The 11,092-nt window shown below is 39.3% G+C and overlaps 1 pseudogene; it reads right to left on the bottom strand.

Annotated features, from left to right (window-relative positions):
• Positions 1-1,530: 1,530 nt before the first annotated feature.
• Positions 1,531-3,072, bottom strand: LOC109219875 (annotated as a pseudogene).
• Positions 3,073-11,092: the final 8,020 nt, after the last annotated feature.

An 11,092-nucleotide genomic window follows, 5' to 3' on the forward strand; every position in this document is an offset into this window, starting at 1 on the left:
GAGGGATAATGCCCCGAAAGACTGGGGCTCACCAATAGCTGATACAAAATGTCCTAGCAAGCAGAATCGTCAGTTAAATCGTTATCTGCATCACGAGATGCAGGCCCCGGGCAAAAAGGGACGTCAGTACATTTGAATTACACTGGTATGTAAAACAACTGAAGGAAAAAACTATAAATACTGAAACTGAAACTGATAAATGATAACTGAACTAAACACAGGAGGTAAGGTTATGAATATTCCCTCTTCAGAATGACGAACCAACTATTTATCTAAATAATTAGACTGCAGCCTCTGGCCCAAGTATACGTATACATAACTGTGGCCTCAGGCCCAAAAACGCATAAAGCATAAACTACGGCCTCGGGCCCAAATACAAGTGTTACAGGTGTTCAACATTCAGGAACTTAGAATCAAGAACTGAGAATCATACTACAATACATCATACTGAAATACTTAACCATACTGAGTTACATGATACCGGAATAATATTTAGGGCTAGACTGAGATGTGTATTCATAATAAGTTATTTTGTCACAACTGAAACTCATAGAATATTGGATGACTATGAAACTATGCCATCTAGAGAATAGAAGTTCTACGACTATTCACGGAACTAAGGCATAATTAATTTCTGAGGAAACTAGTAATAGTCATAATTAATGGGTCGTAGGCAGAATCATAGACAATCCCAAACGTAAAGAGTTAGCCTCACATACCTTAACTTCTTGCTCTTGAGCGTAATACAACGTTTGTCAACCCTTTCAACTTTAATCTTTTTGAAGTTCAATCCCCTTGAATTCGAGTTCTAGGGTTCCTTCTCTCAACAATGATGTCCCAATAGAATATCTTCGATGGTGGATGGACCCTTAAGGAGTTAGGTTTTTGAGAGCTCCCCTTTCTAGAGCAAGTTTTTGTGTTTTGGGGGTGTGGGGGACGAAGTAGGGCTTTCAAATGACCCCCCAAGTGCGCCCTCTGCGCACCAGAAGGCCCGACCGTGCAAAATGGCAGTAACGCTAATACAAGTGCGCGACCGCGCACGGGGCGCGCATATTGCGCACTGTTCTGTAAAATGCACATAACTTTTTTCACAGAGATCCATTTGGGCTCCAGAATTTATCGTTGGAAAGCTATTTCAAATTCCTACAACTTTAGTGTTTTGAGCTTTCCCAAATACCTCACACATGTTCACTAAATCCTGCTGCAAGACTGACCTTTTGTAAACTTTGTAGATTTTATCGAATCTTGTACACCTCGCTCTTTGTCTTGATTCTAAAATTACTATTTCCACCCATACTCATACTAATAGAACTTCACAAGTCAAAATATAACATTACTACTCATTTAACACATTCATACCCAAGCCAAATTTACGGGGTGTTACATTATCTCCCCCTTGGAATCATTCGTCCTCGAATGATGGTCCTGGCTGCAACTACGACTATCTATGGAAATTAAACGGGTGTGAAGGGGACATGCAAATACTGAAATATCATGAATACATGTATATCAAACTGAATGAGTACGTGATCACTGAATACTAAGCTGAGTAAATACTGAAAGACATGGAGATTATAATATAAGGTTTAAATGGAAAGGTTAATTACCTTCTACATTTTCCGTTTTCTCTTCAAAGAGATGGGGATATCTGGACATCATGTCCTCTTCGGCTTCCCACGTAGCCTCTTCAATCTTTTGATTCCTCCAAAGCACTTTTACTGAAGCAATTTCCTTAGTTGTGAGCTTGCAGATTTGACGATCAAGAATAGCCACTGGAATTGCTTCGTAAGTCAGGTTGTCTTTAACCCCTATAATCTCCGTAGGAACCACAATTGACGGGTCTCCCATGAATTTTGTTCAACACGAACACATGAAACACTGGGTGCACAACAGCTAATTCTTGTGGCAATTATAGCTCATAAGCCACCTGCCCGATCCTTCGTAGGATTCTATATGGCCCAATATAGCGGGGACTATGCTTCCCCTTCTTCCCAAATCTCATAACGCCTTTCATAGGCGAAACTTTCAGAAACACCCAATCATCAACTTGGAACTCTAAGTCTCCACGTCGCACGTCTGGATAGGACTTTTGGAGATTTTGAACCATCTTCAAATGCTTTTGTATCAAGTTGACTTTTTCCATAGCCTGATAGACCAAATCGTGTCCTAACAACTCCGCTTCTCCAACGTCGAACCAACCAATTGGTTATCTACACCTTCGCCGATACAGAGCTTCGTATGGTGCCATCTTGATAATAGAGTGATAACTGTTATTATAAGCAAACTCAATGAGAGGTAGATGATCATCCCAATTGCTTTTAAAATCGATAACACACGCCCTCAACATATCCTCAAGAGTCTGAATGGTGCGTTCTGCCTGGCCATATGTCCGAGGATGAAAGCGGTGGTGAGGTTCACCCTTGTTCCCAATCCCTTCTGAAAGGATTTCCAAAAGTTCGCTGTGAACTGAGCATCACGATCAGAGATGATGGACAAAGGAGTCCCATGCAATCGCACAATTTCTTGGATATATAACTTGGCATAATCCTTGGCTGAATCTGTAGTCTTCACTGGTAAGAAGTGAGCTGACTTGGTAAGTTGGTCTACAATCACCCAAATCGAATCATGCTTCCGAAACGAGCGAGGTAGACCTGTTATGAAGTCCATGTTTATCATCTCCCATTTCCAAACGGGAATTTCTATACTCTGAGTTAAACCACCAGGTCTCTGGTGTTCGACGTTCACCTGCTGACAATTTGGACACTTAGCCACGAAATCTGCTATATTCTTTTTCATATCGTTCCACCAATAAATCTCCTTAAGATCATGATACATCTTTGTGCAACCTGGGTGAATAGAATACCTGGAATTGTGGGCTTCTGACATAATCCGCTCTCCGAGCCCATCTACGTATGGAATGCATAGTCTGCCTCTATACCTCAAAGTATCATCATCTCCCCCTTGTTCAAAAGCCGTAGTCTTGTGTTTGTGAATTCCCTCCTTCAACTGCAATAAGTAGGGATCACTGAATTGGTTTTCCTTCACTTCGGCTACTAAGGATGATTCAGCCATGTTCTAGAGAACGACGCCACCATCTTCGGAGTCTAAAAGTCAAACTCCTAGACTTGCTATGCGGTGGAATTCCTTCATCATAGTTCGCTTGTCTGCCTCAACATGAGCTAAGCTTCTCATAGACCGCCGACTGAGAGCATCGGCTATAATATTTGCTTTCCCCTGATGATAGAGGATATCAACATCATAATCTTTAAGTAATTCAAGCCACCTCCTCTGACGTAGATTCAATTCTCTTTGCTTGAAGATGTACTGGAGACTCTTGTGATCTGTAAAAATGTCAACATGTACCCCATACAAATAATGGCGCCAGATCTTAAGCGCAAATACCAGAGCTGCTAATTCAAGATCACGAGTCGGATAATTCTTCTCGTGGTCCTTGAGTTGTCTCGATGCATAGGCTATGACTTTACCATGCTGCATTAATACACACCAAAGGCCAACCCCTGAAGCATCACAATAAACAACGAACCCTTCGGTTCCTTCCGTAGTGTCAAGATTGGAGCTGAAGTCAACCTCTACTTTAACTCCTCAAAACTTTTCTGGCAAGCACCTGACCATTGAAACTTGACTTTCTTCTGAGTTAATCTAGTCAAAGGGGACAAGATAGAAGAAAATCCCTCTACGAAACATCAATAATAGCCTGCTAGACCCAAGAAACTTCTTATATCGGATGCTGAGGTGGGTCTAGGCCAATTCTTCATTGACTCTATTTTATGAGAGTCCACCCTCACGCCCTCCCCTGAGATGACATGTCCCAAATACGCTACTGATTTAGACCAGAATTCACACTTAGAAAATTTCGCATATAGCTTGTGATCCTGCAGTGTCTACAACACAATTTTGAGATGTTCTGCATGGTTAGTCTCTCTATGGGAGTAAATCAAGATGCCATCAATGAACACAATAACAAACAAATCAAGATAAGGCTTGAAGGCCCTATTCATAAGGTCCATGAAAGCTGCTCGTGCATTTGTTAAACCAAATGACATTACCAAAAATTCGAATTTCCCATATCGAGTCCTGAAAGCTATTTTTGGAATATCAACTTCCTTAACCTTCAACTGATGGTATCCCGATCTGAGGTCAACCTTGGAATAACACTGGGCACCCTGAAGTTGATCAAATATCATCTATTCTAGAAGAGGGTACTTGTTCTTGATGGTGACTTTGTTCAACTGACGATAGTCAATGCACATGCGCAAAGACCCATCCTTCTTTCGGACAAACAAGACGGTACGCCCAAAGGTGAGACACTTGGCCTTATAAATCCCTTATCTAGAAGATCTTTCAACTGGACCTTTAGCTCTTTCAACTCTGCCGGAGCCATTCTATAAGGCGGGATAGATATCAGCTTAGTGCCTGGAAGTAGATCAATTCCAAAGTCAATCTCTCTATCGGGAGGGATTCCAGGAAGTTCTTCGGGAAACACTTATGGGAATTCATTTACAATTGGTACCGACTGGAGAGTGGGAATCTGAGCATCTGCATCCTTAACTCAAACCAGGTGATAGATATTGTCACGCCCCAAAATTTGAGGAGCGCGACCGGCGCTCAACCGAGTAAACCCGACTGAGCAAGCCTGTTAGGTTTCATACTACCCAAATTCATCTTTGAATAAAGAGGAAATGTACACCATTAATAAAATTCTATAAACATGTCATTAACGTTTCCATTTCATTCCCATTAGCAACTTTGTTCATAATTTTGAAGATATTAAAAATTTTATACATCTTTGCCAAACATCAATATTTCTATTTTAATTCCAATACCCGACACTACCCACAACCTGTCTACGGAGCCTCTAAATACAACTGAAGAGAAATATGAAAATGCCGGCAACAAGGCTCCGGCTATACCTCAAATACAAGTACATGTTGAACAGATGATACATGACCCCGAAATGAAATGGGGCTCACCAAGTCGGCTGAAAAGTGGATACGCCACTAGCTGCGGCCAACACTAACTGCTATAGAACCACCTATATCCATTTAAAGATGTAGCGCCCCCGACAAAAGGGACGTTAATACCATGGAATAGTACTAGTATGTATAACTAAGCACCATCTTATTAGAAAGAACTATCATACAAGAACAAAGAAATCATAAACACCATCTCAATAGAAAGAACTGTCATACAAGAACAAAGAAATCATAAACACCATCTCAATAGAAAGAACTGTCATACAACAACAAAGAAATCATAAAGATCAATCAAATGCTTTAAAAGATCCACACATCATCAAATCGAAGGATCATATAACTTTCACATAATTCCCATACCTCTAGGTTGCAACTTTTAATACTTTTCATCATCATTCACAATACCATCGCTTTATTGCGCGGAGTCCGATCACGACCCGATCGGCTAGATTGCCTCATTTGAGAAATATAGCTCAATCACAATTTCATTGTCACTTTCCGCTTTCAATATCAACACAATACCACCATGTGTGTAGCATGGCGTCTGATCACGGCCCGATCGGCTAGGCCGTCTTACCAAGACATTTTTCCTTTTCCATATATCATCTCATTTCAATCTTTACTTCACATATGTCAATTCATCGGCACTTGGGGCCACAATTATCACATCATACTTGGCACTAGGCCACATTTCATAATTCGAGCTCTTTTTCCCCACATTTCACATCAATATCAATTTCATCAACAAGCCATTCAATCCAAGATGTCAAGTACACATGAGAGGAATCATGAATCATGGGCATATACAATATTTCAGAAATCATACACCTCAAGTTCATTAGCAACGGAACTTTAAACACAAAGGATTCTTCCAAAAAGGAGGGGACACACCAAACCACAATAGAAACACACATCAAAGTCATAAACAAGCAATTACACCGATTATTCTTGAATTATTCTTTTCCAATCACGACAATATACAATTTCAACATCGGAGCATGTAACAACTCGGATCACATTGGATGTATTTATAAGGCAAAACATTATCTCGAACAGCCACTTATGGGCATAAATTGTGTACAAAGCCTTTAGGACACTTTATTATTGAAGTCATTTATGGAAAGTAGAGTCAAGGCTCATTTCATAATCTGTTTCGTATTTTCTCATGTCATAGGCATCACCAGGCAGAATAATAACTCAAGTTCTCGGAACGTTGGCCACACTCTATTTCCCAAATTCATTTGATTTATTTCAAACATCTTTATACATAGAGGATTTCACGTAGTTTGGCATAACAATCTCAGTTTTAAATCTTGATTTGAAGTCTAGGCATTTCAACACATGGTTCATATTCTTCACACACTTTAAATTATCAAGGATAGCACATTGACCACATTGAGGCACACCTTTCACGTATACCAAATTGCAAAACCAATTCATGTGAAATAACAATCAATCCATCAATCCAATTTTAGTCTTACAACATTTGCACAAACACCAACGGAGCTCAATTTCTAAGAAGAAGGGGTTTTAGCCATACATACTTCAAAGAGCTTTTCCTTAAGTTTCTACAATCCACCAACACTTCTAGCAATAACAATCTATAAGGAGATAGCGGGAATCGATTAATAATTATGAAGATTACCCATGGTGTAACTCTCTTAGGAATTTCATCAAACACCTAACATGTGAAGTAGTCTACAAGGTCTGAAAATGGAAATTCCTTCTTCCCTCAACCAATTTTAACAGGAACTACCCAAATTAGTTCTTTAATATCACATATTACAACTTAGTCCCACATGCATGGCCTATTTCTTATCCCCACAACATATTTGAACCCTTAACCTCTTACATGAAATCTTGGAAGAAGGACTTACTCGGATGGAGGACAATCAAGCGGTTATCTTCCTTGATTCTTGAAAACTTGAACAAGATTTGGGTGATTATGAAGCTAGGCTCCTTCTTTATCTCTGTATATGCTCTCAACTCTCTCTAAAATCAGTAGAAAAATGACCCCAAATGAAGCCCCTAAGCCTATTTATTAAAATGGGGCCGGTTTATAAAAATAGGAAAAATAAGCCTCCGAAACCGGGTTGCGGTCGCATAATGGACCGCAAAACAGGAATGTGGGCCGCAGATGCGTCGCAAAACCTAGTGCCCAGAACTGGGCTACACTGGATAGGTCTGCGACTATTTTGCGGTCACATAACCACTTCTACGGTCGCATAATGGTCGCAGAATGGCCGCAGAATTGCATTATGCCAGCCTTTGGTAATTTGATCATAACTTTGTGTAGATATAGATATGCTCGTTCAAAGGGGGGGACTTGTGCGAACTCATTTGGAATTTTAGCCTATTTTGAAATTTTCCAATTTGACTTAGACTTAGGCCTTTCCTTGGACCCCAAATTACTTAACATTAGACTTATACACTCATTTACCAAATCCAATTGATGACCATCATGTTAATAGCACATAAAATATTATAATTAGTCTACCTGGCACCACGAAGTCCTAAGTTACTTAGCAAAATTTTCCGGGGACTTACATTCTCCCTCGCTTAGGATCATTCGTCCTCGAATGAGGAGTAGAGTCCGCCCTAAACGCGCAACATAGTATATCTCTTTTCTCACCTACCTCAAGTCCCTAAATTTTGACTAACTCCCAACTTTTTCAGAAATTTCGGCAGAGTCTCCTTTGTAACTAGGCCTATCCACCTGCCAGAGAATCACCAAAACCATCCTAACAACACATCCACAACGAGACAAAGCACCAAAATATATTTATCAACAATACTAATCTCACCATTACAAGCACTACATTATCATATGGATACCTAGACATGAACTGCACATTTTTATATCACAACACCTATAAGGTACCTTTCAAATAAAAACCAATTGCTATACAATCAAGAGAAAATACTTTATTTCCAAAACACTCTCGGCCTTCAATGTGGCCTCTTATACTTACTGACTTCGCCATAACACATTCGCGGAAACAATCTCCACCCCCAAACTTACCTAACAAGGATGACAAATAGATACCCTTCATAGGCCAACTATCCATTAACTTCTCCTTCAATAATATCCACCAGAATGATGCACAAAGGATTTCCAACTACCTTCTTAGACATAGACATATGAAAACAAATAATACAGGGAGAACAACGATGTGGAAACATCATACTCATAGTGCGGCTAATGTGAACTACACTTATTTCACTTTCATTATCAATTCACATAACATCTTCAGGGAGAAAATATTAAGAATAACCCGTTCACCTTCCTAAACTCTAAATCTCTATGCGAACACCCATGCTAAACCTTTGATGACCTTCAACACTTACTCTAAGATGTGCTATCATAAACTGACCATAAAATTACCTATCGAATATATGTGATCACACGGGGATGCTCCCTCTTAGACATGCTTGAACCTTCAATACCCAATAGATTTAATACAATGAGGAGCAACGAAGATCAAGATCTGGCTGGAATTATTCAGAAATCCATTAATGTGCTGAGCAGAGTATTTCATGAGGTTATATGCTAAGAGGCACGAAGATTACTACTAACAATACTGACATGGTTAATCATTGTGACGACATCAATTATTAGACAAATGGGGCATAGGGGTAACTAGTACATTGGCAATATGAATCATTAAGGAGGAATATATCAAGTACATGACCCAGTCATTTCCTGGAGTGTGGGGAAAATCCGTTTATCAAGAATGAGAATGCTCTGGCACCTTGAATGCGATATGGGTTTCCAAATACATGAAGTTGAATTACACTCCTAACGTTAACTGACACAAGGAATCTATGCCGCAAGCCCATGAGGATGAAAAGAAGTTGGACACTTATGAGATTATCATATTTCAAACAGCTTAACCTTTCCCGATAATTGACCCCATATGAGATAACTAGAGATACGACAACTTGTCTTCCAAATCGATATATTCATGATATGTGCCAAAATCCGAAAGCATCTAATCTCAACCTTTCACGAGTGAAACCACATAGCTAGGACATCTTAATATTGGGATGAACTCATGTATGGGTTAGAGGGGTTCTAATGGTTAACATAATGCTCCGGGGAGAAAGACAAATAAAACTCCTATCCACCTAAGGAGGTGGAATACCAAGGGTAGAAAAACTCCCCGCACATGATAATGACATAGTCAACAATTCTAGAAGTCGAGTGTGTGAAGACAACCGAACCCAATGAGACAGTATAAAATAATCATAGAAGGTCTGCAGATGTTCATGATGAGTTATCCATGGATTTTGACTTGAGAAGTACCCAGATACTAATGAAAGACAGGACAACATGAGAAGTAGGCGTTGTGCTATAATAACCCCTAAAGGTGCATTTGGTATTGACGGAGAGCCTATTAATGGTCCTTATGAGAAAGGAAGTGTTACAGTGACACAGACACATAGAAGGACACGTTCTCTCATGGTTATCGAACAAGTGTTGGGAAACTAGCCCAACGAATTCATTGACTAAGGAACACAATTAACGCATGTGGTGGAGGTATAAAGAGAAGATAAACATTTGACACGAGCTGGGCATGCTTCTGCTATATCAACTCCTAGACAACAATACCCAACCACGTCACGGGCAACCACAATACTAGGAAAAAGTGAGCTTCTTACTGAGGAGTGATCTTAGTGGACATGAAAGTCATACTGATGTTGATACCCAATTTTTTCCTATACATTTTCTAAAATGCAAAGTACTTTCAAAATAGCATATGTGTGCATATATAAGTACGTCCAAATGTTTTACTATTTTTCCTTAATTTTTAAAGATTTTTTAATCAATTTATTGCCCTATTTTATTCAGAGAAACCCAATAATTACCCCCTAAATTATCATTTTGGTGATTCAGTTATTGGATTCTCATATTTATGCTAAAATATAGCTAAGATAATTTTTACATATTTTTACAAATCCATTTAGCATTTTTAAAGCTAAATTGCATATAATTGTAATATTAGCCTCTGTTAGATTTAATTACGTTTATGTCTATAAAAATTAGGCCCAGTATTTTTAAATTAAAAATTATAGATTATAAATAATTTTTACGCTTTTAATTTGTTTTCATAAATCAATTTGCTATTTTTATAAAATAAATAAGGAAAAATTGGCTATTTGAAATCTAGCCCATTTTATTTCAATTTTAGCCTGATTTGAACCTCCAATTGAACCCAATTTGAAGCCCAATTACCCCCGACCCAACTACAACCTGAACCGATCCAGACCCAACTCTGTTAAACCGCCCCACCTACCCGATCAATTCAGGTCGTTGATCAAAACGATCAATGGCCACCAAACCCCCTTTCCTAATTAAGCCCAAAAAAGACCCCCAAATCCTTTCATTATTCACGCCCCGCCGCCCCTGAATCCACTGTCTCTCTCAATCCTCTCTCAAACCCTAGCCGTCACCCTCAACTACAACCCTAAAATCTCCCAAATCAATGGCTTCCAAGGTCATCGGAGGTCTGTATCCACCTCCTATNTTTACCCTATCTCTGGTTTATCCAAGTTTTTAGTTTATAAATAAACCCCTGTAAGGTGTCCCTAATGCACCATAAATCATTAGGTGCGACTCTTCAAAAACCCAGTTCCCAAAAGGACAAGTTGTCCCTCCAAAATGTCATGAACCCGATTTCGCGAGAAAAAAGGGGGCGCGACAACTGAGATGGGCAAACAAAAGATCTTCTTGTGACAGATTCGTAAAAATACTCAAATTTCTCAGAAATTCTATACAGACAAGCGACCACTTCATTTGACATGTGCACATATGATAGGAGGTGGGATATGCTCTCATGTTACTAGACAGTGAAAAGGTTTCATGATGATACTCACAAGAGGGTAGAGTTACTATTCAAATCATAGAAGCCATATACACCAGTGACAAAAAAAGTGACTCGAGAAGGATCACAACACTGGGATGCTTTACATGGAACTTGACACCACATAAGAAAACTTTACGAGGGTGCATGTATAGGCACAACGAGTAGATGTTGTCCATTTAAATAAAAAGTTTCTGTAAGGAATTCATCGGGAATAGTCCCTTTGTTGAGAAT

The sequence above is a fragment of the Nicotiana attenuata genome, unplaced genomic scaffold (genome assembly GCF_001879085.1).
Source record: "Nicotiana attenuata strain UT unplaced genomic scaffold, NIATTr2, whole genome shotgun sequence".
NCBI classification, from domain to species: Eukaryota; Viridiplantae; Streptophyta; class Magnoliopsida; order Solanales; family Solanaceae; genus Nicotiana; species Nicotiana attenuata.